The following is a 24,400-nucleotide window of genomic DNA, read 5'->3' as shown; positions in this document are numbered from 1 at the left end:
CAAGGGCAAGCCGGAGCCGGTGGCTTTGCAGGCTCCTTGTCTCTCTGCGGGTAAGAATCACCCTGCCGGGGCGGGAGTGCTGCTTGCCGTGCGGGGCAGGCGGCATCTCTCTGCCTCCGGGCAAAAAGGGGAGGGTGGCGCTCTCCCCGTCGGGGAATCGAACCCCGGTCTCCCGCGTGACAGGCGGGGATACTCACCACTATACTAACGAGGAAAGGAGCAGGGCCTCTTGCTCCAGCCTGCTCTGCCGCACTACCTATGGCCTCTGCACCCCACAGCCGCCCCGAGCAACAGCCCCGCTTCCGCTTCCTCACTTGGCCTTCCAACACCCCTGGGCTGCACGCGCCCACAGCCCTCTCCTACTTCTACCACCCTTGCTCTGACCACGAGGCCTTGGGGGCGCTACTCACCTCCCCTCTTCCCACACTTGCCCTCCTCACCACCTTCTCCCTCCTCTCACAACCCTTCCTTCCTGCCCTCCCCTTTCCTCACATGCCACGCCCTCAGCCACGGCAGCCCTTGGCCTTCCAAGCGCTTCAGCTTCTCAGGCCCGCACAGCCTTCCTTTCCTTTCCGCGCCCGCTGCACCCACCTTCCAAGCACAGCGCTTTCCAGGAGGGAAGGAGCTGCTCATGGACTCTGGCACCCAGGAAGGAAGGAAGGAAGGAGTCCCCCTGCTCGCCTTGCCACCCGTCCGCTCCACTCCCAAGCCCAAGCCCAAGCCAGGGACAGCTGCTGGCCCTCTGTGCACTCGGGCGCAAGCAGGCTGCCGCTCTGAAGATCCCTCACTAAAAAAGCCATGCCGTGACTCGGATTCGAACCGAGGTTGCTGCGGCCACAGCACAGAGTACTAACCACTATACGACCACGGCCGGGACGCAAGCTCAGCCGCACCTGAGCCGTGAAGGCTCAGCTCTGCGCTCGCACAAAGGCCGCCTCCCTCACCTAGGCCGGGGGATACTTCTCAAGTCTCCCTGGGACTCTCACACTCCACACCATTCCCAAAGGAGAAGAAGACCGGAGACCGGCCTGCTGCCGCTCCGCTTTTCTCTCTCCGTCGCCACCCTCATGCTCCTCGTGCCCTCGGCCACAGTCTGCCCCTTTGTCGCTCTGCAGCGTGCGCTCCACGGGCGTGTCTTGCCCTCAGGCTACGGCAAGGGCAAGCCGGAGCCGGTGGCTTTGCAGGCTCCTTGTCTCTCTGCGGGTAAGAATCACCCTGCCGGGGCGGGAGTGCTGCTTGCCGTGCGGGGCAGGCGGCATCTCTCTGCCTCCGGGCAAAAAGGGGAGGGTGGCGCTCTCCCCGTCGGGGAATCGAACCCCGGTCTCCCGCGTGACAGGCGGGGATACTCACCACTATACTAACGAGGAAAGGAGCAGGGCCTCTTGCTCCAGCCTGCTCTGCCGCACTACCTATGGCCTCTGCACCCCACAGCCGCCCCGAGCAACAGCCCCGCTTCCGCTTCCTCACTTGGCCTTCCAACACCCCTGGGCTGCACGCGCCCACAGCCCTCTCCTACTTCTACCACCCTTGCTCTGACCACGAGGCCTTGGGGGCGCTACTCACCTCCCCTCTTCCCACACTTGCCCTCCTCACCACCTTCTCCCTCCTCTCACAACCCTTCCTTCCTGCCCTCCCCTTTCCTCACATGCCACGCCCTCAGCCACGGCAGCCCTTGGCCTTCCAAGCGCTTCAGCTTCTCAGGCCCGCACAGCCTTCCTTTCCTTTCCGCGCCCGCTGCACCCACCTTCCAAGCACAGCGCTTTCCAGGAGGGAAGGAGCTGCTCATGGACTCTGGCACCCAGGAAGGAAGGAAGGAAGGAGTCCCCCTGCTCGCCTTGCCACCCGTCCGCTCCACTCCCAAGCCCAAGCCCAAGCCAGGGACAGCTGCTGGCCCTCTGTGCACTCGGGCGCAAGCAGGCTGCCGCTCTGAAGATCCCTCACTAAAAAAGCCATGCCGTGACTCGGATTCGAACCGAGGTTGCTGCGGCCACAGCACAGAGTACTAACCACTATACGACCACGGCCGGGACGCAAGCTCAGCCGCACCTGAGCCGTGAAGGCTCAGCTCTGCGCTCGCACAAAGGCCGCCTCCCTCACCTAGGCCGGGGGATACTTCTCAAGTCTCCCTGGGACTCTCACACTCCACACCATTCCCAAAGGAGAAGAAGACCGGAGACCGGCCTGCTGCCGCTCCGCTTTTCTCTCTCCGTCGCCACCCTCATGCTCCTCGTGCCCTCGGCCACAGTCTGCCCCTTTGTCGCTCTGCAGCGTGCGCTCCACGGGCGTGTCTTGCCGTCAGGCTACGGCAAGGGCAAGCCGGAGCCGGTGGCTTTGCAGGCTCCTTGTCTCTCTGCGGGTAAGAATCACCCTGCCGGGGCGGGAGTGCTGCTTGCCGTGCGGGGCAGGCGGCATCTCTCTGCCTCCGGGCAAAAAGGGGAGGGTGGCGCTCTCCCCGTCGGGGAATCGAACCCCGGTCTCCCGCGTGACAGGCGGGGATACTCACCACTATACTAACGAGGAAAGGAGCAGGGCCTCTTGCTCCAGCCTGCTCTGCCGCACTACCTATGGCCTCTGCACCCCACAGCCGCCCCGAGCAACAGCCCCGCTTCCGCTTCCTCACTTGGCCTTCCAACACCCCTGGGCTGCACGCGCCCACAGCCCTCTCCTACTTCTACCACCCTTGCTCTGACCACGAGGCCTTGGGGGCGCTACTCACCTCCCCTCTTCCCACACTTGCCCTCCTCACCACCTTCTCCCTCCTCTCACAACCCTTCCTTCCTGCCCTCCCCTTTCCTCACATGCCACGCCCTCAGCCACGGCAGCCCTTGGCCTTCCAAGCGCTTCAGCTTCTCAGGCCCGCACAGCCTTCCTTTCCTTTCCGCGCCCGCTGCACCCACCTTCCAAGCACAGCGCTTTCCAGGAGGGAAGGAGCTGCTCATGGACTCTGGCACCCAGGAAGGAAGGAAGGAAGGAGTCCCCCTGCTCGCCTTCCCACCCGTCCGCTCCACTCCCAAGCCCAAGCCCAAGCCAGGGACAGCTGCTGGCCCTCTGTGCACTCGGGCGCAAGCAGGCTGCCGCTCTGAAGATCCCTCACTAAAAAAGCCATGCCGTGACTCGGATTCGAACCGAGGTTGCTGCGGCCACAGCACAGAGTACTAACCACTATACGACCACGGCCGGGACGCAAGCTCAGCCGCACCTGAGCCGTGAAGGCTCAGCTCTGCGCTCGCACAAAGGCCGCCTCCCTCACCTAGGCCGGGGGATACTTCTCAAGTCTCCCTGGGACTCTCACACTCCACACCATTCCCAAAGGAGAAGAAGACCGGAGACCGGCCTGCTGCCGCTCCGCTTTTCTCTCTCCGTCGCCACCCTCATGCTCCTCGTGCCCTCGGCCACAGTCTGCCCCTTTGTCGCTCTGCAGCGTGCGCTCCACGGGCGTGTCTTGCCGTCAGGCTACGGCAAGGGCAAGCCGGAGCCGGTGGCTTTGCAGGCTCCTTGTCTCTCTGCGGGTAAGAATCACCCTGCCGGGGCGGGAGTGCTGCTTGCCGTGCGGGGCAGGCGGCATCTCTCTGCCTCCGGGCAAAAAGGGGAGGGTGGCGCTCTCCCCGTCGGGGAATCGAACCCCGGTCTCCCGCGTGACAGGCGGGGATACTCACCACTATACTAACGAGGAAAGGAGCAGGGCCTCTTGCTCCAGCCTGCTCTGCCGCACTACCTATGGCCTCTGCACCCCACAGCCGCCCCGAGCAACAGCCCCGCTTCCGCTTCCTCACTTGGCCTTCCAACACCCCTGGGCTGCACGCGCCCACAGCCCTCTCCTACTTCTACCACCCTTGCTCTGACCACGAGGCCTTGGGGGCGCTACTCACCTCCCCTCTTCCCACACTTGCCCTCCTCACCACCTTCTCCCTCCTCTCACAACCCTTCCTTCCTGCCCTCCCCTTTCCTCACATGCCACGCCCTCAGCCACGGCAGCCCTTGGCCTTCCAAGCGCTTCAGCTTCTCAGGCCCGCACAGCCTTCCTTTCCTTTCCGCGCCCGCTGCACCCACCTTCCAAGCACAGCGCTTTCCAGGAGGGAAGGAGCTGCTCATGGACTCTGGCACCCAGGAAGGAAGGAAGGAAGGAGTCCCCCTGCTCGCCTTGCCACCCGTCCGCTCCACTCCCAAGCCCAAGCCCAAGCCAGGGACAGCTGCTGGCCCTCTGTGCACTCGGGCGCAAGCAGGCTGCCGCTCTGAAGATCCCTCACTAAAAAAGCCATGCCGTGACTCGGATTCGAACCGAGGTTGCTGCGGCCACAGCACAGAGTACTAACCACTATACGACCACGGCCGGGACGCAAGCTCAGCCGCACCTGAGCCGTGAAGGCTCAGCTCTGCGCTCGCACAAAGGCCGCCTCCCTCACCTAGGCCGGGGGATACTTCTCAAGTCTCCCTGGGACTCTCACACTCCACACCATTCCCAAAGGAGAAGAAGACCGGAGACCGGCCTGCTGCCGCTCCGCTTTTCTCTCTCCGTCGCCACCCTCATGCTCCTCGTGCCCTCGGCCACAGTCTGCCCCTTTGTCGCTCTGCAGCGTGCGCTCCACGGGCGTGTCTTGCCGTCAGGCTACGGCAAGGGCAAGCCGGAGCCGGTGGCTTTGCAGGCTCCTTGTCTCTCTGCGGGTAAGAATCACCCTGCCGGGGCGGGAGTGCTGCTTGCCGTGCGGGGCAGGCGGCATCTCTCTGCCTCCGGGCAAAAAGGGGAGGGTGGCGCTCTCCCCGTCGGGGAATCGAACCCCGGTCTCCCGCGTGACAGGCGGGGATACTCACCACTATACTAACGAGGAAAGGAGCAGGGCCTCTTGCTCCAGCCTGCTCTGCCGCACTACCTATGGCCTCTGCACCCCACAGCCGCCCCGAGCAACAGCCCCGCTTCCGCTTCCTCACTTGGCCTTCCAACACCCCTGGGCTGCACGCGCCCACAGCCCTCTCCTACTTCTACCACCCTTGCTCTGACCACGAGGCCTTGGGGGCGCTACTCACCTCCCCTCTTCCCACACTTGCCCTCCTCACCACCTTCTCCCTCCTCTCACAACCCTTCCTTCCTGCCCTCCCCTTTCCTCACATGCCACGCCCTCAGCCACGGCAGCCCTTGGCCTTCCAAGCGCTTCAGCTTCTCAGGCCCGCACAGCCTTCCTTTCCTTTCCGCGCCCGCTGCACCCACCTTCCAAGCACAGCGCTTTCCAGGAGGGAAGGAGCTGCTCATGGACTCTGGCACCCAGGAAGGAAGGAAGGAAGGAGTCCCCCTGCTCGCCTTGCCACCCGTCCGCTCCACTCCCAAGCCCAAGCCCAAGCCAGGGACAGCTGCTGGCCCTCTGTGCACTCGGGCGCAAGCAGGCTGCCGCTCTGAAGATCCCTCACTAAAAAAGCCATGCCGTGACTCGGATTCGAACCGAGGTTGCTGCGGCCACAGCACAGAGTACTAACCACTATACGACCACGGCCGGGACGCAAGCTCAGCCGCACCTGAGCCGTGAAGGCTCAGCTCTGCGCTCGCACAAAGGCCGCCTCCCTCACCTAGGCCGGGGGATACTTCTCAAGTCTCCCTGGGACTCTCACACTCCACACCATTCCCAAAGGAGAAGAAGACCGGAGACCGGCCTGCTGCCGCTCCGCTTTTCTCTCTCCGTCGCCACCCTCATGCTCCTCGTGCCCTCGGCCACAGTCTGCCCCTTTGTCGCTCTGCAGCGTGCGCTCCACGGGCGTGTCTTGCCGTCAGGCTACGGCAAGGGCAAGCCGGAGCCGGTGGCTTTGCAGGCTCCTTGTCTCTCTGCGGGTAAGAATCACCCTGCCGGGGCGGGAGTGCTGCTTGCCGTGCGGGGCAGGCGGCATCTCTCTGCCTCCGGGCAAAAAGGGGAGGGTGGCGCTCTCCCCGTCGGGGAATCGAACCCCGGTCTCCCGCGTGACAGGCGGGGATACTCACCACTATACTAACGAGGAAAGGAGCAGGGCCTCTTGCTCCAGCCTGCTCTGCCGCACTACCTATGGCCTCTGCACCCCACAGCCGCCCCGAGCAACAGCCCCGCTTCCGCTTCCTCACTTGGCCTTCCAACACCCCTGGGCTGCACGCGCCCACAGCCCTCTCCTACTTCTACCACCCTTGCTCTGACCACGAGGCCTTGGGGGCGCTACTCACCTCCCCTCTTCCCACACTTGCCCTCCTCACCACCTTCTCCCTCCTCTCACAACCCTTCCTTCCTGCCCTCCCCTTTCCTCACATGCCACGCCCTCAGCCACGGCAGCCCTTGGCCTTCCAAGCGCTTCAGCTTCTCAGGCCCGCACAGCCTTCCTTTCCTTTCCGCGCCCGCTGCACCCACCTTCCAAGCACAGCGCTTTCCAGGAGGGAAGGAGCTGCTCATGGACTCTGGCACCCAGGAAGGAAGGAAGGAAGGAGTCCCCCTGCTCGCCTTGCCACCCGTCCGCTCCACTCCCAAGCCCAAGCCCAAGCCAGGGACAGCTGCTGGCCCTCTGTGCACTCGGGCGCAAGCAGGCTGCCGCTCTGAAGATCCCTCACTAAAAAAGCCATGCCGTGACTCGGATTCGAACCGAGGTTGCTGCGGCCACAGCACAGAGTACTAACCACTATACGACCACGGCCGGGACGCAAGCTCAGCCGCACCTGAGCCGTGAAGGCTCAGCTCTGCGCTCGCACAAAGGCCGCCTCCCTCACCTAGGCCGGGGGATACTTCTCAAGTCTCCCTGGGACTCTCACACTCCACACCATTCCCAAAGGAGAAGAAGACCGGAGACCGGCCTGCTGCCGCTCCGCTTTTCTCTCTCCGTCGCCACCCTCATGCTCCTCGTGCCCTCGGCCACAGTCTGCCCCTTTGTCGCTCTGCAGCGTGCGCTCCACGGGCGTGTCTTGCCGTCAGGCTACGGCAAGGGCAAGCCGGAGCCGGTGGCTTTGCAGGCTCCTTGTCTCTCTGCGGGTAAGAATCACCCTGCCGGGGCGGGAGTGCTGCTTGCCGTGCGGGGCAGGCGGCATCTCTCTGCCTCCGGGCAAAAAGGGGAGGGTGGCGCTCTCCCCGTCGGGGAATCGAACCCCGGTCTCCCGCGTGACAGGCGGGGATACTCACCACTATACTAACGAGGAAAGGAGCAGGGCCTCTTGCTCCAGCCTGCTCTGCCGCACTACCTATGGCCTCTGCACCCCACAGCCGCCCCGAGCAACAGCCCCGCTTCCGCTTCCTCACTTGGCCTTCCAACACCCCTGGGCTGCACGCGCCCACAGCCCTCTCCTACTTCTACCACCCTTGCTCTGACCACGAGGCCTTGGGGGCGCTACTCACCTCCCCTCTTCCCACACTTGCCCTCCTCACCACCTTCTCCCTCCTCTCACAACCCTTCCTTCCTGCCCTCCCCTTTCCTCACATGCCACGCCCTCAGCCACGGCAGCCCTTGGCCTTCCAAGCGCTTCAGCTTCTCAGGCCCGCACAGCCTTCCTTTCCTTTCCGCGCCCGCTGCACCCACCTTCCAAGCACAGCGCTTTCCAGGAGGGAAGGAGCTGCTCATGGACTCTGGCACCCAGGAAGGAAGGAAGGAAGGAGTCCCCCTGCTCGCCTTGCCACCCGTCCGCTCCACTCCCAAGCCCAAGCCCAAGCCAGGGACAGCTGCTGGCCCTCTGTGCACTCGGGCGCAAGCAGGCTGCCGCTCTGAAGATCCCTCACTAAAAAAGCCATGCCGTGACTCGGATTCGAACCGAGGTTGCTGCGGCCACAGCACAGAGTACTAACCACTATACGACCACGGCCGGGACGCAAGCTCAGCCGCACCTGAGCCGTGAAGGCTCAGCTCTGCGCTCGCACAAAGGCCGCCTCCCTCACCTAGGCCGGGGGATACTTCTCAAGTCTCCCTGGGACTCTCACACTCCACACCATTCCCAAAGGAGAAGAAGACCGGAGACCGGCCTGCTGCCGCTCCGCTTTTCTCTCTCCGTCGCCACCCTCATGCTCCTCGTGCCCTCGGCCACAGTCTGCCCCTTTGTCGCTCTGCAGCGTGCGCTCCACGGGCGTGTCTTGCCGTCAGGCTACGGCAAGGGCAAGCCGGAGCCGGTGGCTTTGCAGGCTCCTTGTCTCTCTGCGGGTAAGAATCACCCTGCCGGGGCGGGAGTGCTGCTTGCCGTGCGGGGCAGGCGGCATCTCTCTGCCTCCGGGCAAAAAGGGGAGGGTGGCGCTCTCCCCGTCGGGGAATCGAACCCCGGTCTCCCGCGTGACAGGCGGGGATACTCACCACTATACTAACGAGGAAAGGAGCAGGGCCTCTTGCTCCAGCCTGCTCTGCCGCACTACCTATGGCCTCTGCACCCCACAGCCGCCCCGAGCAACAGCCCCGCTTCCGCTTCCTCACTTGGCCTTCCAACACCCCTGGGCTGCACGCGCCCACAGCCCTCTCCTACTTCTACCACCCTTGCTCTGACCACGAGGCCTTGGGGGCGCTACTCACCTCCCCTCTTCCCACACTTGCCCTCCTCACCACCTTCTCCCTCCTCTCACAACCCTTCCTTCCTGCCCTCCCCTTTCCTCACATGCCACGCCCTCAGCCACGGCAGCCCTTGGCCTTCCAAGCGCTTCAGCTTCTCAGGCCCGCACAGCCTTCCTTTCCTTTCCGCGCCCGCTGCACCCACCTTCCAAGCACAGCGCTTTCCAGGAGGGAAGGAGCTGCTCATGGACTCTGGCACCCAGGAAGGAAGGAAGGAAGGAGTCCCCCTGCTCGCCTTGCCACCCGTCCGCTCCACTCCCAAGCCCAAGCCCAAGCCAGGGACAGCTGCTGGCCCTCTGTGCACTCGGGCGCAAGCAGGCTGCCGCTCTGAAGATCCCTCACTAAAAAAGCCATGCCGTGACTCGGATTCGAACCGAGGTTGCTGCGGCCACAGCACAGAGTACTAACCACTATACGACCACGGCCGGGACGCAAGCTCAGCCGCACCTGAGCCGTGAAGGCTCAGCTCTGCGCTCGCACAAAGGCCGCCTCCCTCACCTAGGCCGGGGGATACTTCTCAAGTCTCCCTGGGACTCTCACACTCCACACCATTCCCAAAGGAGAAGAAGACCGGAGACCGGCCTGCTGCCGCTCCGCTTTTCTCTCTCCGTCGCCACCCTCATGCTCCTCGTGCCCTCGGCCACAGTCTGCCCCTTTGTCGCTCTGCAGCGTGCGCTCCACGGGCGTGTCTTGCCGTCAGGCTACGGCAAGGGCAAGCCGGAGCCGGTGGCTTTGCAGGCTCCTTGTCTCTCTGCGGGTAAGAATCACCCTGCCGGGGCGGGAGTGCTGCTTGCCGTGCGGGGCAGGCGGCATCTCTCTGCCTCCGGGCAAAAAGGGGAGGGTGGCGCTCTCCCCGTCGGGGAATCGAACCCCGGTCTCCCGCGTGACAGGCGGGGATACTCACCACTATACTAACGAGGAAAGGAGCAGGGCCTCTTGCTCCAGCCTGCTCTGCCGCACTACCTATGGCCTCTGCACCCCACAGCCGCCCCGAGCAACAGCCCCGCTTCCGCTTCCTCACTTGGCCTTCCAACACCCCTGGGCTGCACGCGCCCACAGCCCTCTCCTACTTCTACCACCCTTGCTCTGACCACGAGGCCTTGGGGGCGCTACTCACCTCCCCTCTTCCCACACTTGCCCTCCTCACCACCTTCTCCCTCCTCTCACAACCCTTCCTTCCTGCCCTCCCCTTTCCTCACATGCCACGCCCTCAGCCACGGCAGCCCTTGGCCTTCCAAGCGCTTCAGCTTCTCAGGCCCGCACAGCCTTCCTTTCCTTTCCGCGCCCGCTGCACCCACCTTCCAAGCACAGCGCTTTCCAGGAGGGAAGGAGCTGCTCATGGACTCTGGCACCCAGGAAGGAAGGAAGGAAGGAGTCCCCCTGCTCGCCTTGCCACCCGTCCGCTCCACTCCCAAGCCCAAGCCCAAGCCAGGGACAGCTGCTGGCCCTCTGTGCACTCGGGCGCAAGCAGGCTGCCGCTCTGAAGATCCCTCACTAAAAAAGCCATGCCGTGACTCGGATTCGAACCGAGGTTGCTGCGGCCACAGCACAGAGTACTAACCACTATACGACCACGGCCGGGACGCAAGCTCAGCCGCACCTGAGCCGTGAAGGCTCAGCTCTGCGCTCGCACAAAGGCCGCCTCCCTCACCTAGGCCGGGGGATACTTCTCAAGTCTCCCTGGGACTCTCACACTCCACACCATTCCCAAAGGAGAAGAAGACCGGAGACCGGCCTGCTGCCGCTCCGCTTTTCTCTCTCCGTCGCCACCCTCATGCTCCTCGTGCCCTCGGCCACAGTCTGCCCCTTTGTCGCTCTGCAGCGTGCGCTCCACGGGCGTGTCTTGCCGTCAGGCTACGGCAAGGGCAAGCCGGAGCCGGTGGCTTTGCAGGCTCCTTGTCTCTCTGCGGGTAAGAATCACCCTGCCGGGGCGGGAGTGCTGCTTGCCGTGCGGGGCAGGCGGCATCTCTCTGCCTCCGGGCAAAAAGGGGAGGGTGGCGCTCTCCCCGTCGGGGAATCGAACCCCGGTCTCCCGCGTGACAGGCGGGGATACTCACCACTATACTAACGAGGAAAGGAGCAGGGCCTCTTGCTCCAGCCTGCTCTGCCGCACTACCTATGGCCTCTGCACCCCACAGCCGCCCCGAGCAACAGCCCCGCTTCCGCTTCCTCACTTGGCCTTCCAACACCCCTGGGCTGCACGCGCCCACAGCCCTCTCCTACTTCTACCACCCTTGCTCTGACCACGAGGCCTTGGGGGCGCTACTCACCTCCCCTCTTCCCACACTTGCCCTCCTCACCACCTTCTCCCTCCTCTCACAACCCTTCCTTCCTGCCCTCCCCTTTCCTCACATGCCACGCCCTCAGCCACGGCAGCCCTTGGCCTTCCAAGCGCTTCAGCTTCTCAGGCCCGCACAGCCTTCCTTTCCTTTCCGCGCCCGCTGCACCCACCTTCCAAGCACAGCGCTTTCCAGGAGGGAAGGAGCTGCTCATGGACTCTGGCACCCAGGAAGGAAGGAAGGAAGGAGTCCCCCTGCTCGCCTTGCCACCCGTCCGCTCCACTCCCAAGCCCAAGCCCAAGCCAGGGACAGCTGCTGGCCCTCTGTGCACTCGGGCGCAAGCAGGCTGCCGCTCTGAAGATCCCTCACTAAAAAAGCCATGCCGTGACTCGGATTCGAACCGAGGTTGCTGCGGCCACAGCACAGAGTACTAACCACTATACGACCACGGCCGGGACGCAAGCTCAGCCGCACCTGAGCCGTGAAGGCTCAGCTCTGCGCTCGCACAAAGGCCGCCTCCCTCACCTAGGCCGGGGGATACTTCTCAAGTCTCCCTGGGACTCTCACACTCCACACCATTCCCAAAGGAGAAGAAGACCGGAGACCGGCCTGCTGCCGCTCCGCTTTTCTCTCTCCGTCGCCACCCTCATGCTCCTCGTGCCCTCGGCCACAGTCTGCCCCTTTGTCGCTCTGCAGCGTGCGCTCCACGGGCGTGTCTTGCCGTCAGGCTACGGCAAGGGCAAGCCGGAGCCGGTGGCTTTGCAGGCTCCTTGTCTCTCTGCGGGTAAGAATCACCCTGCCGGGGCGGGAGTGCTGCTTGCCGTGCGGGGCAGGCGGCATCTCTCTGCCTCCGGGCAAAAAGGGGAGGGTGGCGCTCTCCCCGTCGGGGAATCGAACCCCGGTCTCCCGCGTGACAGGCGGGGATACTCACCACTATACTAACGAGGAAAGGAGCAGGGCCTCTTGCTCCAGCCTGCTCTGCCGCACTACCTATGGCCTCTGCACCCCACAGCCGCCCCGAGCAACAGCCCCGCTTCCGCTTCCTCACTTGGCCTTCCAACACCCCTGGGCTGCACGCGCCCACAGCCCTCTCCTACTTCTACCACCCTTGCTCTGACCACGAGGCCTTGGGGGCGCTACTCACCTCCCCTCTTCCCACACTTGCCCTCCTCACCACCTTCTCCCTCCTCTCACAACCCTTCCTTCCTGCCCTCCCCTTTCCTCACATGCCACGCCCTCAGCCACGGCAGCCCTTGGCCTTCCAAGCGCTTCAGCTTCTCAGGCCCGCACAGCCTTCCTTTCCTTTCCGCGCCCGCTGCACCCACCTTCCAAGCACAGCGCTTTCCAGGAGGGAAGGAGCTGCTCATGGACTCTGGCACCCAGGAAGGAAGGAAGGAAGGAGTCCCCCTGCTCGCCTTGCCACCCGTCCGCTCCACTCCCAAGCCCAAGCCCAAGCCAGGGACAGCTGCTGGCCCTCTGTGCACTCGGGCGCAAGCAGGCTGCCGCTCTGAAGATCCCTCACTAAAAAAGCCATGCCGTGACTCGGATTCGAACCGAGGTTGCTGCGGCCACAGCACAGAGTACTAACCACTATACGACCACGGCCGGGACGCAAGCTCAGCCGCACCTGAGCCGTGAAGGCTCAGCTCTGCGCTCGCACAAAGGCCGCCTCCCTCACCTAGGCCGGGGGATACTTCTCAAGTCTCCCTGGGACTCTCACACTCCACACCATTCCCAAAGGAGAAGAAGACCGGAGACCGGCCTGCTGCCGCTCCGCTTTTCTCTCTCCGTCGCCACCCTCATGCTCCTCGTGCCCTCGGCCACAGTCTGCCCCTTTGTCGCTCTGCAGCGTGCGCTCCACGGGCGTGTCTTGCCGTCAGGCTACGGCAAGGGCAAGCCGGAGCCGGTGGCTTTGCAGGCTCCTTGTCTCTCTGCGGGTAAGAATCACCCTGCCGGGGCGGGAGTGCTGCTTGCCGTGCGGGGCAGGCGGCATCTCTCTGCCTCCGGGCAAAAAGGGGAGGGTGGCGCTCTCCCCGTCGGGGAATCGAACCCCGGTCTCCCGCGTGACAGGCGGGGATACTCACCACTATACTAACGAGGAAAGGAGCAGGGCCTCTTGCTCCAGCCTGCTCTGCCGCACTACCTATGGCCTCTGCACCCCACAGCCGCCCTGAGCAACAGCCCCGCTTCCGCTTCCTCACTTGGCCTTCCAACACCCCTGGGCTGCACGCGCCCACAGCCCTCTCCTACTTCTACCACCCTTGCTCTGACCACGAGGCCTTGGGGGCGCTACTCACCTCCTCTCCCACCTCCCCTCTTCCCACACTTGCCCTCCTCACCACCTTCTCCCTCCTCTCACAACCCTTCCTTCCTGCCCTCCCCTTTCCTCACATGCCACGCCCTCAGCCACGGCAGCCCTTGGCCTTCCAAGCGCTTCAGCTTCTCAGGCCCGCACAGCCTTCCTTTCCTTTCCGCGCCCGCTGCACCCACCTTCCAAGCACAGCGCTTTCCAGGAGGGAAGGAGCTGCTCATGGACTCTGGCACCCAGGAAGGAAGGAAGGAAGGAGTCCCCCTGCTCGCCTTGCCACCCGTCCGCTCCACTCCCAAGCCCAAGCCCAAGCCAGGGACAGCTGCTGGCCCTCTGTGCACTCGGGCGCAAGCAGGCTGCCGCTCTGAAGATCCCTCACTAAAAAAGCCATGCCGTGACTCGGATTCAAACCGAGGTTGCTGCGGCCACAGCACAGAGTACTAACCACTATACGACCACGGCCGGGACGCAAGCTCAGCCGCACCTGAGCCGTGAAGGCTCAGCTCTGCGCTCGCACAAAGGCCGCCTCCCTCACCTAGGCCGGGGGATACTTCTCAAGTCTCCCTGGGACTCTCACACTCCACACCATTCCCAAAGGAGAAGAAGACCGGAGACCGGCCTGCTGCCGCTCCGCTTTTCTCTCTCCGTCGCCACCCTCATGCTCCTCGTGCCCTCGGCCACAGTCTGCCCCTTTGTCGCTCTGCAGCGTGCGCTCCACGGGCGTGTCTTGCCGTCAGGCTACGGCAAGGGCAAGCCGGAGCCGGTGGCTTTGCAGGCTCCTTGTCTCTCTGCGGGTAAGAATCACCCTGCCGGGGCGGGAGTGCTGCTTGCCGTGCGGGGCAGGCGGCATCTCTCTGCCTCCGGGCAAAAAGGGGAGGGTGGCGCTCTCCCCGTCGGGGAATCGAACCCCGGTCTCCCGCGTGACAGGCGGGGATACTCACCACTATACTAACGAGGAAAGGAGCAGGGCCTCTTGCTCCAGCCTGCTCTGCCGCACTACCTATGGCCTCTGCACCCCACAGCCGCCCCGAGCAACAGCCCCGCTTCCGCTTCCTCACTTGGCCTTCCAACACCCCTGGGCTGCACGCGCCCACAGCCCTCTCCTACTTCTACCACCCTTGCTCTGACCACGAGGCCTTGGGGGCGCTACTCACCTCCCCTCTTCCCACACTTGCCCTCCTCACCACCTTCTCCCTCCTCTCACAACCCTTCCTTCCTGCCCTCCCCTTTCCTCACATGCCACGCCCTCAGCCACGGCAGCCCTTGGCCTTCCAAGCGCTTCAGCTTCTCAGGCCCGCACAGCCTTCCTTTCCTTTCCGCGCCCGCTGCACCCACCTTCCAAGCACAGCGCTTTCCAGGAGGGAAGGAGCTGCTCATGGACTCTGGCACCCGGGAAGGAAGGAAGGAGTCCCCCTGCTCGCCTTGCCACCCGTCCGCTCCACTCCCAAGCCCAAGCCCAAGCCAGGGACAGCTGCTGGCCCTCTGTGCACTCGGGCGCAAGCAGGCTGCCGCTCTGAAGATCCCTCACTAAAAAAGCCATGCCGTGACTCGGATTCGAACCGAGGTTGCTGCGGCCACAGCACAGAGTACTAACCACTATACGACCACGGCCGGGACGCAAGCTCAGCCGCACCTGAGCCGTGAAGGCTCAGCTCTGCGCTCGCACAAAGGCCGCCTCCCTCACCTAGGCCGGGGGATACTTCTCAAGTCTCCCTGGGACTCTCACACTCCACACCATTCCCAAAGGAGAAGAAGACCGGAGACCGACCTGCTGCCGCTCCGCTTTTCTCTCTCCGTCGCCACCCTCATGCTCCTCGTGCCCTCGGCCACAGTCTGCCCCTTTGTCGCTCTGCAGCGTGCGCTCCACGGGCGTGTCTTGCCGTCAGGCTACGGCAAGGGCAAGCCGGAGCCGGTGGCTTTGCAGGCTCCTTGTCTCTCTGCGGGTAAGAATCACCCTGCCGGGGCGGGAGTGCTGCTTGCCGTGCGGGGCAGGCGGCATCTCTCTGCCTCCGGGCAAAAAGGGGAGGGTGGCGCTCTCCCCGTCGGGGAATCGAACCCCGGTCTCCCGCGTGACAGGCGGGGATACTCACCACTATACTAACGAGGAAAGGAGCAGGGCCTCTTGCTCCAGCCTGCTCTGCCGCACTACCTATGGCCTCTGCACCCCACAGCCGCCCCGAGCAACAGCCCCGCTTCCGCTTCCTCACTTGGCCTTCCAACACCCCTGGGCTGCACGCGCCCACAGCCCTCTCCTACTTCTACCACCCTTGCTCTGACCACGAGGCCTTGGGGGCGCTACTCACCTCCCCTCTTCCCACACTTGCCCTCCTCACCACCTTCTCCCTCCTCTCACAACCCTTCCTTCCTGCCCTCCCCTTTCCTCACATGCCACGCCCTCAGCCACGGCAGCCCTTGGCCTTCCAAGCGCTTCAGCTTCTCAGGCCCGCACAGCCTTCCTTTCCTTTCCGCGCCCGCTGCACCCACCTTCCAAGCACAGCGCTTTCCAGGAGGGAAGGAGCTGCTCATGGACTCTGGCACCCAGGAAGGAAGGAAGGAAGGAGTCCCCCTGCTCGCCTTGCCACCCGTCCGCTCCACTCCCAAGCCCAAGCCCAAGCCAGGGACAGCTGCTGGCCCTCTGTGCACTCGGGCGCAAGCAGGCTGCCGCTCTGAAGATCCCTCACTAAAAAAGCCATGCCGTGACTCGGATTCGAACCGAGGTTGCTGCGGCCACAGCACAGAGTACTAACCACTATACGACCACGGCCGGGACGCAAGCTCAGCCGCACCTGAGCCGTGAAGGCTCAGCTCTGCGCTCGCACAAAGGCCGCCTCCCTCACCTAGGCCGGGGGATACTTCTCAAGTCTCCCTGGGACTCTCACACTCCACACCATTCCCAAAGGAGAAGAAGACCGGAGACCGGCCTGCTGCCGCTCCGCTTTTCTCTCTCCGTCGCCACCCTCATGCTCCTCGTGCCCTCGGCCACAGTCTGCCCCTTTGTCGCTCTGCAGCGTGCGCTCCACGGGCGTGTCTTGCCGTCAGGCTACGGCAAGGGCAAGCCGGAGCCGGTGGCTTTGCAGGCTCCTTGTCTCTCTGCGGGTAAGAATCACCCTGCCGGGGCGGGAGTGCTGCTTGCCGTGCGGGGCAGGCGGCATCTCTCTGCCTCCGGGCAAAAAGGGGAGGGTGGCGCTCTCCCCGTCGGGGAATCGAACCCCGGTCTCCCGCGTGACAGGCGGGGATACTCACCACTATACTAACGAGGAAAGGAGCAGGGCCTCTTGCTCCAGCCTGCTCTGCCGCACTACCTATGGCCTCTGCACCCCACAGCCGCCCCGAGCAACAGCCCCGCTTCCGCTTCCTCACTTGGCCTTCCAACACCCCTGGGCTGCACGCGCCCACAGCCCTCTCCTACTTCTACCACCCTTGCTCTGACCACGAGGCCTTGGGGGCGCTACTCACCTCCCCTCTTCCCACACTTGCCCTCCTCACCACCTTCTCCCTCCTCTCACAACCCTTCCTTCCTGCCCTCCCCTTTCCTCACATGCCACGCCCTCAGCCACGGCAGCCCTTGGCCTTCCAAGCGCTTCAGCTTCTCAGGCCCGCACAGCCTTCCTTTCCTTTCCGCGCCCGCTGCACCCACCTTCCAAGCACAGCGCTTTCCAGGAGGGAAGGAGCTGCTCATGGACTCTGGCACCCAGGAAGGAAGGAAGGAAGGAGTCCCCCTGCTCGCCTTCCCACCCGTCCGCTCCACTCCCAAGCCCAAGCCCAAGCCAGGGACAGCTGCTGGCCCTCTGTGCACTCGGGCGCAAGCAGGCTGCCGCTCTGAAGATCCCTCACTAAAAAAGCCATGCCGTGACTCGGATTCGAACCGAGGTTGCTGCGGCCACAGCACAGAGTACTAACCACTATACGACCACGGCCGGGACGCAAGCTCAGCCGCACCTGAGCCGTGAAGGCTCAGCTCTGCGCTCGCACAAAGGCCGCCTCCCTCACCTAGGCCGGGGGATACTTCTCAAGTCTCCCTGGGACTCTCACACTCCACACCATTCCCAAAGGAGAAGAAGACCGGAGACCGACCTGCTGCCGCTCCGCTTTTCTCTCTCCGTCGCCACCCTCATGCTCCTCGTGCCCTCGGCCACAGTCTGCCCCTTTGTCGCTCTGCAGCGTGCGCTCCACGGGCGTGTCTTGCCGTCAGGCTACGGCAAGGGCAAGCCGGAGCCGGTGGCTTTGCAGGCTCCTTGTCTCTCTGCGGGTAAGAATCACCCTGCCGGGGCGGGAGTGCTGCTTGCCGTGCGGGGCAGGCGGCATCTCTCTGCCTCCGGGCAAAAAGGGGAGGGTGGCGCTCTCCCCGTCGGGGAATCGAACCCCGGTCTCCCGCGTGACAGGCGGGGATACTCACCACTATACTAACGAGGAAAGGAGCAGGGCCTCTTGCTCCAGCCTGCTCTGCCGCACTACCTATGGCCTCTGCACCCCACAGCCGCCCCGAGCAACAGCCCCGCTTCCGCTTCCTCACTTGGCCTTCCAACACCCCTGGGCTGCACGCGCCCACAGCCCTCTCCTACTTCTACCACCCTTGCTCTGACCACGAGGCCTTGGGGGCGCTACTCACCTCCCCTCTTCCCACACTTGCCCTCCTCACCACCTTCTCCCTCCTCTCACAACCCTTCCTTCCTGCCCTCCCCTTTCCTCACATGCCACGCCCTCAGCCACGGCAGCCCTTGGCCTTCCAAGCGCTTCAGCTTCTCAGGCCCGCACAGCCTTCCTTTCCTTTCCGCGCCCGCTGCACCCACCTTCCAAGCACAGCGCTTTCCAGGAGGGAAGGAGCTGCTCATGGACTCTGGCACCCAGGAAGGAAGGAAGGAAGGAGTCCCCCTGCTCGCCTTGCCACCCGTCCGCTCCACTCCCAAGCCCAAGCCCAAGCCAGGGACAGCTGCTGGCCCTCTGTGCACTCGGGCGCAAGCAGGCTGCCGCTCTGAAGATCCCTCACTAAAAAAGCCATGCCGTGACTCGGATTCGAACCGAGGTTGCTGCGGCCACAGCACAGAGTACTAACCACTATACGACCACGGCCGGGACGCAAGCTCAGCCGCACCTGAGCCGTGAAGGCTCAGCTCTGCGCTCGCACAAAGGCCGCCTCCCTCACCTAGGCCGGGGGATACTTCTCAAGTCTCCCTGGGACTCTCACACTCCACACCATTCCCAAAGGAGAAGAAGACCGGAGACCGGCCTGCTGCCGCTCCGCTTTTCTCTCTCCGTCGCCACCCTCATGCTCCTCGTGCCCTCGGCCACAGTCTGCCCCTTTGTCGCTCTGCAGCGTGCGCTCCACGGGCGTGTCTTGCCGTCAGGCTACGGCAAGGGCAAGCCGGAGCCGGTGGCTTTGCAGGCTCCTTGTCTCTCTGCGGGTAAGAATCACCCTGCCGGGGCGGGAGTGCTGCTTGCCGTGCGGGGCAGGCGGCATCTCTCTGCCTCCGGGCAAAAAGGGGAGGGTGGCGCTCTCCCCGTCGGGGAATCGAACCCCGGTCTCCCGCGTGACAGGCGGGGATACTCACCACTATACTAACGAGGAAAGGAGCAGGGCCTCTTGCTCCAGCCTGCTCTGCCGCACTACCTATGGCCTCTGCACCCCACAGCCGCCCCGAGCAACAGCCCCGCTTCCGCTTCCTCACTTGGCCTTCCAACACCCCTGGGCTGCACGCGCCCACAGCCCTCTCCTACTTCTACCACCCTTGCTCTGACCACGAGGCCTTGGGGGCGCTACTCACCTCCTCTCCCACCTCCCCTCTTCCCACACTTGCCCTCCTCACCACCTTCTCCCTCCTCTCACAACCCTTCCTTCCTGCCCTCCCCTTTCCTCACATGCCACGCCCTCAGCCACGGCAGCCCTTGGCCTTCCAAGCGCTTCAGCTTCTCAGGCCCGCACAGCCTTCCTTTCCTTTCCGCGCCCGCTGCACCCACCTTCCAAGCACAGCGCTTTCCAGGAGGGAAGGAGCTGCTCATGGACTCTGGCACCCAGGAAGGAAGGAGTCCCCCTGCTCGCCTTGCCACCCGTCCGCTCCACTCCCAAGCCCAAGCCCAAGCCAGGGACAGCTGCTGGCCCTCTGTGCACTCGGGCGCAAGCAGGCTGCCGCTCTGAAGATCCCTCACTAAAAAAGCCATGCCGTGACTCGGATTCGAACCGAGGTTGCTGCGGCCACAGCACAGAGTACTAACCACTATACGACCACGGCCGGGACGCAAGCTCAGCCGCACCTGAGCCGTGAAGGCTCAGCTCTGCGCTCGCACAAAGGCCGCCTCCCTCACCTAGGCCGGGGGATACTTCTCAAGTCTCCCTGGGACTCTCACACTCCACACCATTCCCAAAGGAGAAGAAGACCGGAGACCGGCCTGCTGCCGCTCCGCTTTTCTCTCTCCGTCGCCACCCTCATGCTCCTCGTGCCCTCGGCCACAGTCTGCCCCTTTGTCGCTCTGCAGCGTGCGCTCCACGGGCGTGTCTTGCCGTCAGGCTACGGCAAGGGCAAGCCGGAGCCGGTGGCTTTGCAGGCTCCTTGTCTCTCTGCGGGTAAGAATCACCCTGCCGGGGCGGGAGTGCTGCTTGCCGTGCGGGGCAGGCGGCATCTCTCTGCCTCCGGGCAAAAAGGGGAGGGTGGCGCTCTCCCCGTCGGGGAATCGAACCCCGGTCTCCCGCGTGACAGGCAGGGATACTCACCACTATACTAACGAGGAAAGGAGCAGGGCCTCTTGCTCCAGCCTGCTCTGCCGCACTACCTATGGCCTCTGCACCCCACAGCCGCCCCGAGCAACAGCCCCGCTTCCGCTTCCTCACTTGGCCTTCCAACACCCCTGGGCTGCACGCGCCCACAGCCCTCTCCTACTTCTACCACCCTTGCTCTGACCACGAGGCCTTGGGGGCGCTACTCACCTCCCCTCTTCCCACACTTGCCCTCCTCACCACCTTCTCCCTCCTCTCACAACCCTTCCTTCCTGCCCTCCCCTTTCCTCACATGCCACGCCCTCAGCCACGGCAGCCCTTGGCCTTCCAAGCGCTTCAGCTTCTCAGGCCCGCACAGCCTTCCTTTCCTTTCCGCGCCCGCTGCACCCACCTTCCAAGCACAGCGCTTTCCAGGAGGGAAGAAGCTGCTCATGGACTCTGGCACCCAGGAAGGAAGGAAGGAAGGAGTCCCCCTGCTCGCCTTCCCACCCGTCCGCTCCACTCCCAAGCCCAAGCCCAAGCCAGGGACAGCTGCTGGCCCTCTGTGCACTCGGGCGCAAGCAGGCTGCCGCTCTGAAGATCCCTCACTAAAAAAGCCATGCCGTGACTCGGATTCGAACCGAGGTTGCTGCGGCCACAGCACAGAGTACTAACCACTATACGACCACGGCCGGGACGCAAGCTCAGCCGCACCTGAGCCGTGAAGGCTCAGCTCTGCGCTCGCACAAAGGCCGCCTCCCTCACCTAGGCCGGGGGATACTTCTCAAGTCTCCCTGGGACTCTCACACTCCACACCATTCCCAAAGGAGAAGAAGACCGGAGACCGGCCTGCTGCCGCTCCGCTTTTCTCTCTCCGTCGCCACCCTCATGCTCCTCGTGCCCTCGGCCACAGTCTGCCCCTTTGTCGCTCTGCAGCGTGCGCTCCACGGGCGTGTCTTGCCGTCAGGCTACGGCAAGGGCAAGCCGGAGCCGGTGGCTTTGCAGGCTCCTTGTCTCTCTGCGGGTAAGAATCACCCTGCCGGGGCGGGAGTGCTGCTTGCCGTGCGGGGCAGGCGGCATCTCTCTGCCTCCGGGCAAAAAGGGGAGGGTGGCGCTCTCCCCGTCGGGGAATCGAACCCCGGTCTCCCGCGTGACAGGCGGGGATACTCACCACTATACTAACGAGGAAAGGAGCAGGGCCTCTTGCTCCAGCCTGCTCTGCCGCACTACCTATGGCCTCTGCACCCCACAGCCGCCCCGAGCAACAGCCCCGCTTCCGCTTCCTCACTTGGCCTTCCAACACCCCTGGGCTGCACGCGCCCACAGCACTCTCCTACTTCTACCACCCTTGCTCTGACCACGAGGCCTTGGGGGCGCTACTCACCTCCCCTCTTCCCACACTTGCCCTCCTCACCACCTTCTCCCTCCTCTCACAACCCTTCCTTCCTGCCCTCCCCTTTCCTCACATGCCACGCCCTCAGCCACGGCAGCCCTTGGCCTTCCAAGCGCTTCAGCTTCTCAGGCCCGCACAGCCTTCCTTTCCTTTCCGCGCCCGCTGCACCCACCTTCCAAGCACAGCGCTTTCCAGGAGGGAAGGAGCTGCTCATGGACTCTGGCACCCAGGAAGGAAGGAAGGAAGGAGTCCCCCTGCTCGCCTTCCCACCCGTCCGCTCCACTCCCAAGCCCAAGCCCAAGCCAGGGACAGCTGCTGGCCCTCTGTGCACTCGGGCGCAAGCAGGCTGCCGCTCTGAAGATCCCTCACTAAAAAAGCCATGCCGTGACTCGGATTCGAACCGAGGTTGCTGCGGCCACAGCACAGAGTACTAACCACTATACGACCACGGCCGGGACGCAAGCTCAGCCGCACCTGAGCCGTGAAGGCTCAGCTCTGCGCTCGCACAAAGGCCGCCTCCCTCACCTAGGCCGGGGGATACTTCTCAAGTCTCCCTGGGACTCTCACACTCCACACCATTCCCAAAGGAGAAGAAGACCGGAGACCGGCCTGCTGCCGCTCCGCTTTTCTCTCTCCGTCGCCACCCTCATGCTCCTCGTGCCCTCGGCCACAGTCTGCCCCTTTGTCGCTCTGCAGCGTGCGCTCCACGGGCGTGTCTTGCCGTCAGGCTACGGCAAGGGCAAGCCGGAGCCGGTGGCTTTGCAGGCTCCTTGTCTCTCTGCGGGTAAGAATCACCCTGCCGGGGCGGGAGTGCTGCTTGCCGTGCGGGGCAGGCGGCATCTCTCTGCCTCCGGGCAAAAAGGGGAGGGTGGCGCTCTCCCCGTCGGGGAATCGAACCCCGGTCTCCCGCGTGACAGGCGGGGATACTCACCACTATACTAACGAGGAAAGGAGCAGGGCCTCTTGCTCCAGCCTGCTCTGCCGCACTACCTATGGCCTCTGCACCCCACAGCCGCCCCGAGCAACAGCCCCGCTTCCGCTTCCTCACTTGGCCTTCCAACACCCCTGGGCTGCACGCGCCCACAGCCCTCTCCTACTTCTACCACCCTTGCTCTGACCACGAGGCCTTGGGGGCGCTACTCACCTCCCCTCTTCCCACACTTGCCCTCCTCACCACCTTCTCCCTCCTCTCACAACCCTTCCTTCCTGCCCTCCCCTTTCCTCACATGCCACGCCCTCAGCCACGGCAGCCCTTGGCCTTCCAAGCGCTTCAGCTTCTCAGGCCCGCACAGCCTTCCTTTCCTTTCCGCGCCCGCTGCACCCACCTTCCAAGCACAGCGCTTTCCAGGAGGGAAGGAGCTGCTCATGGACTCTGGCACCCAGGAAGGAAGGAAGGAAGGAGTCCCCCTGCTCGCCTTCCCACCCGTCCGCTCCACTCCCAAGCCCAAGCCCAAGCCAGGGACAGCTGCTGGCCCTCTGTGCACTCGGGCGCAAGCAGGCTGCCGCTCTGAAGATCCCTCACTAAAAAAGCCATGCCGTGACTCGGATTCGAACCGAGGTTGCTGCGGCCACAGCACAGAGTACTAACCACTATACGACCACGGCCGGGACGCAAGCTCAGCCGCACCTGAGCCGTGAAGGCTCAGCTCTGCGCTCGCACAAAGGCCGCCTCCCTCACCTAGGCCGGGGGATACTTCTCAAGTCTCCCTGGGACTCTCACACTCCACACCATTCCCAAAGGAGAAGAAGACCGGAGACCGGCCTGCTGCCGCTCCGCTTTTCTCTCTCCGTCGCCACCCTCATGCTCCTCGTGCCCTCGGCCACAGTCTGCCCCTTTGTCGCTCTGCAGCGTGCGCTCCACGGGCGTGTCTTGCCGTCAGGCTACGGCAAGGGCAAGCCGGAGCCGGTGGCTTTGCAGGCTCCTTGTCTCTCTGCGGGTAAGAATCACCCTGCCGGGGCGGGAGTGCTGCTTGCCGTGCGGGGCAGGCGGCATCTCTCTGCCTCCGGGCAAAAAGGGGAGGGTGGCGCTCTCCCCGTCGGGGAATCGAACCCCGGTCTCCCGCGTGACAGGCGGGGATACTCACCACTATACTAACGAGGAAAGGAGCAGGGCCTCTTGCTCCAGCCTGCTCTGCCGCACTACCTATGGCCTCTGCACCCCACAGCCGCCCCGAGCAACAGCCCCGCTTCCGCTTCCTCACTTGGCCTTCCAACACCCCTGGGCTGCACGCGCCCACAGCCCTCTCCTACTTCTACCACCCTTGCTCTGACCACGAGGCCTTGGGGGCGCTACTCACCTCCTCTCCCACCTCCCCTCTTCCCACACTTGCCCTCCTCACCACCTTCTCCCTCCTCTCACAACCCTTCCTTCCTGCCCTCCCCTTTCCTCACATGCCACGCCCTCAGCCACGGCAGCCCTTGGCCTTCCAAGCGCTTCAGCTTCTCAGGCCCGCACAGCCTTCCTTTCCTTTCCGCGCCCGCTGCACCCACCTTCCAAGCACAGCGCTTTCCAGGAGGGAAGGAGCTGCTCATGGACTCTGGCACCCAGGAAGGAAGGAGTCCCCCTGCTCGCCTTGCCACCCGTCCGCTCCACTCCCAAGCCCAAGCCAGGGACAGCTGCTGGCCCTCTGTGCACTCGGGCGCAAGCAGGCTGCCGCTCTGAAGATCCCTCACTAAAAAAGCCATGCCGTGACTCGGATTCGAACCGAGGTTGCTGCGGCCACAGCACAGAGTACTAACCACTATACGACCACGGCCGGGACGCAAGCTCAGCCGCACCTGAGCCGTGAAGGCTCAGCTCTGCGCTCGCACAAAGGCCGCCTCCCTCACCTAGGCCGGGGGATACTTCTCAAGTCTCCCTGGGACTCTCACACTCCACACCATTCCCAAAGGAGAAGAAGACCGGAGACCGGCCTGCTGCCGCTCCGCTTTTCTCTCTCCGTCGCCACCCTCATGCTCCTCGTGCCCTCGGCCACAGTCTGCCCCTTTGTCGCTCTGCAGCGTGCGCTCCACGGGCGTGTCTTGCCGTCAGGCTACGGCAAGGGCAAGCCGGAGCCGGTGGCTTTGCAGGCTCCTTGTCTCTCTGCGGGTAAGAATCACCCTGCCGGGGCGGGAGTGCTGCTTGCCGTGCGGGGCAGGCGGCATCTCTCTGCCTCCGGGCAAAAAGGGGAGGGTGGCGCTCTCCCCGTCGGGGAATCGAACCCCGGTCTCCCGCG

The 24,400-nt window shown here is 64.3% G+C and overlaps 30 non-coding genes across 30 annotated transcripts; all 30 read right to left on the bottom strand.

Annotated features, from left to right (window-relative positions):
* Window positions 1–142: 142 nt before the first annotated feature.
* On the bottom strand, window positions 143–214 carry TRNAD-GUC (transfer RNA aspartic acid (anticodon GUC)). The gene has a single exon. It is a non-coding gene; the product is annotated as a tRNA-Asp (tRNA).
* Window positions 215–799: 585 nt separating this feature from the next.
* Window positions 800–871, bottom strand: TRNAH-GUG (transfer RNA histidin (anticodon GUG)). The gene has a single exon. It is a non-coding gene; the product is annotated as a tRNA-His (tRNA).
* Window positions 872–1,295: 424 nt separating this feature from the next.
* TRNAD-GUC (transfer RNA aspartic acid (anticodon GUC)) lies at window positions 1,296–1,367 on the bottom strand. The gene has a single exon. It is a non-coding gene; the product is annotated as a tRNA-Asp (tRNA).
* A 585-nt stretch (window positions 1,368–1,952) lies between these two features.
* TRNAH-GUG (transfer RNA histidin (anticodon GUG)) lies at window positions 1,953–2,024 on the bottom strand. Its single transcript has one exon. It is a non-coding gene; the product is annotated as a tRNA-His (tRNA).
* Window positions 2,025–2,448: 424 nt separating this feature from the next.
* Window positions 2,449–2,520, bottom strand: TRNAD-GUC (transfer RNA aspartic acid (anticodon GUC)). The gene has a single exon. It is a non-coding gene; the product is annotated as a tRNA-Asp (tRNA).
* A 585-nt stretch (window positions 2,521–3,105) lies between these two features.
* TRNAH-GUG (transfer RNA histidin (anticodon GUG)) lies at window positions 3,106–3,177 on the bottom strand. Its single transcript has one exon. It is a non-coding gene; the product is annotated as a tRNA-His (tRNA).
* Window positions 3,178–3,601: 424 nt separating this feature from the next.
* On the bottom strand, window positions 3,602–3,673 carry TRNAD-GUC (transfer RNA aspartic acid (anticodon GUC)). The gene has a single exon. It is a non-coding gene; the product is annotated as a tRNA-Asp (tRNA).
* A 585-nt stretch (window positions 3,674–4,258) lies between these two features.
* TRNAH-GUG (transfer RNA histidin (anticodon GUG)) lies at window positions 4,259–4,330 on the bottom strand. The gene has a single exon. It is a non-coding gene; the product is annotated as a tRNA-His (tRNA).
* A 424-nt stretch (window positions 4,331–4,754) lies between these two features.
* TRNAD-GUC (transfer RNA aspartic acid (anticodon GUC)) lies at window positions 4,755–4,826 on the bottom strand. Its single transcript has one exon. It is a non-coding gene; the product is annotated as a tRNA-Asp (tRNA).
* A 585-nt stretch (window positions 4,827–5,411) lies between these two features.
* On the bottom strand, window positions 5,412–5,483 carry TRNAH-GUG (transfer RNA histidin (anticodon GUG)). Its single transcript has one exon. It is a non-coding gene; the product is annotated as a tRNA-His (tRNA).
* Window positions 5,484–5,907: 424 nt separating this feature from the next.
* TRNAD-GUC (transfer RNA aspartic acid (anticodon GUC)) lies at window positions 5,908–5,979 on the bottom strand. Its single transcript has one exon. It is a non-coding gene; the product is annotated as a tRNA-Asp (tRNA).
* Window positions 5,980–6,564: 585 nt separating this feature from the next.
* TRNAH-GUG (transfer RNA histidin (anticodon GUG)) lies at window positions 6,565–6,636 on the bottom strand. The gene has a single exon. It is a non-coding gene; the product is annotated as a tRNA-His (tRNA).
* A 424-nt stretch (window positions 6,637–7,060) lies between these two features.
* Window positions 7,061–7,132, bottom strand: TRNAD-GUC (transfer RNA aspartic acid (anticodon GUC)). Its single transcript has one exon. It is a non-coding gene; the product is annotated as a tRNA-Asp (tRNA).
* A 585-nt stretch (window positions 7,133–7,717) lies between these two features.
* TRNAH-GUG (transfer RNA histidin (anticodon GUG)) lies at window positions 7,718–7,789 on the bottom strand. The gene has a single exon. It is a non-coding gene; the product is annotated as a tRNA-His (tRNA).
* A 424-nt stretch (window positions 7,790–8,213) lies between these two features.
* On the bottom strand, window positions 8,214–8,285 carry TRNAD-GUC (transfer RNA aspartic acid (anticodon GUC)). The gene has a single exon. It is a non-coding gene; the product is annotated as a tRNA-Asp (tRNA).
* Window positions 8,286–8,870: 585 nt separating this feature from the next.
* TRNAH-GUG (transfer RNA histidin (anticodon GUG)) lies at window positions 8,871–8,942 on the bottom strand. Its single transcript has one exon. It is a non-coding gene; the product is annotated as a tRNA-His (tRNA).
* A 424-nt stretch (window positions 8,943–9,366) lies between these two features.
* TRNAD-GUC (transfer RNA aspartic acid (anticodon GUC)) lies at window positions 9,367–9,438 on the bottom strand. The gene has a single exon. It is a non-coding gene; the product is annotated as a tRNA-Asp (tRNA).
* A 585-nt stretch (window positions 9,439–10,023) lies between these two features.
* TRNAH-GUG (transfer RNA histidin (anticodon GUG)) lies at window positions 10,024–10,095 on the bottom strand. Its single transcript has one exon. It is a non-coding gene; the product is annotated as a tRNA-His (tRNA).
* Window positions 10,096–10,519: 424 nt separating this feature from the next.
* On the bottom strand, window positions 10,520–10,591 carry TRNAD-GUC (transfer RNA aspartic acid (anticodon GUC)). Its single transcript has one exon. It is a non-coding gene; the product is annotated as a tRNA-Asp (tRNA).
* A 585-nt stretch (window positions 10,592–11,176) lies between these two features.
* TRNAH-GUG (transfer RNA histidin (anticodon GUG)) lies at window positions 11,177–11,248 on the bottom strand. Its single transcript has one exon. It is a non-coding gene; the product is annotated as a tRNA-His (tRNA).
* Window positions 11,249–11,672: 424 nt separating this feature from the next.
* On the bottom strand, window positions 11,673–11,744 carry TRNAD-GUC (transfer RNA aspartic acid (anticodon GUC)). The gene has a single exon. It is a non-coding gene; the product is annotated as a tRNA-Asp (tRNA).
* Window positions 11,745–12,825: 1,081 nt separating this feature from the next.
* TRNAD-GUC (transfer RNA aspartic acid (anticodon GUC)) lies at window positions 12,826–12,897 on the bottom strand. Its single transcript has one exon. It is a non-coding gene; the product is annotated as a tRNA-Asp (tRNA).
* Window positions 12,898–13,990: 1,093 nt separating this feature from the next.
* Window positions 13,991–14,062, bottom strand: TRNAD-GUC (transfer RNA aspartic acid (anticodon GUC)). The gene has a single exon. It is a non-coding gene; the product is annotated as a tRNA-Asp (tRNA).
* Window positions 14,063–15,139: 1,077 nt separating this feature from the next.
* Window positions 15,140–15,211, bottom strand: TRNAD-GUC (transfer RNA aspartic acid (anticodon GUC)). Its single transcript has one exon. It is a non-coding gene; the product is annotated as a tRNA-Asp (tRNA).
* Window positions 15,212–16,292: 1,081 nt separating this feature from the next.
* On the bottom strand, window positions 16,293–16,364 carry TRNAD-GUC (transfer RNA aspartic acid (anticodon GUC)). Its single transcript has one exon. It is a non-coding gene; the product is annotated as a tRNA-Asp (tRNA).
* Window positions 16,365–17,445: 1,081 nt separating this feature from the next.
* Window positions 17,446–17,517, bottom strand: TRNAD-GUC (transfer RNA aspartic acid (anticodon GUC)). Its single transcript has one exon. It is a non-coding gene; the product is annotated as a tRNA-Asp (tRNA).
* A 1,081-nt stretch (window positions 17,518–18,598) lies between these two features.
* TRNAD-GUC (transfer RNA aspartic acid (anticodon GUC)) lies at window positions 18,599–18,670 on the bottom strand. Its single transcript has one exon. It is a non-coding gene; the product is annotated as a tRNA-Asp (tRNA).
* Window positions 18,671–20,908: 2,238 nt separating this feature from the next.
* TRNAD-GUC (transfer RNA aspartic acid (anticodon GUC)) lies at window positions 20,909–20,980 on the bottom strand. Its single transcript has one exon. It is a non-coding gene; the product is annotated as a tRNA-Asp (tRNA).
* Window positions 20,981–22,061: 1,081 nt separating this feature from the next.
* TRNAD-GUC (transfer RNA aspartic acid (anticodon GUC)) lies at window positions 22,062–22,133 on the bottom strand. The gene has a single exon. It is a non-coding gene; the product is annotated as a tRNA-Asp (tRNA).
* A 1,081-nt stretch (window positions 22,134–23,214) lies between these two features.
* Window positions 23,215–23,286, bottom strand: TRNAD-GUC (transfer RNA aspartic acid (anticodon GUC)). The gene has a single exon. It is a non-coding gene; the product is annotated as a tRNA-Asp (tRNA).
* Between the last annotated feature and the right edge of the window lie 1,114 nt (window positions 23,287–24,400).

The sequence above is a fragment of the Pelodiscus sinensis genome, chromosome 26 (genome assembly GCF_052426305.1).
Source record: "Pelodiscus sinensis isolate ZL-2025 chromosome 26, ASM5242630v1, whole genome shotgun sequence".
Lineage (NCBI taxonomy): Eukaryota > Metazoa > Chordata > Testudines > Trionychidae > Pelodiscus > Pelodiscus sinensis.
The sequence above is the reverse complement of the archived record's forward strand: the minus strand, read 5'-3'. Positions and strand labels throughout refer to the sequence as shown.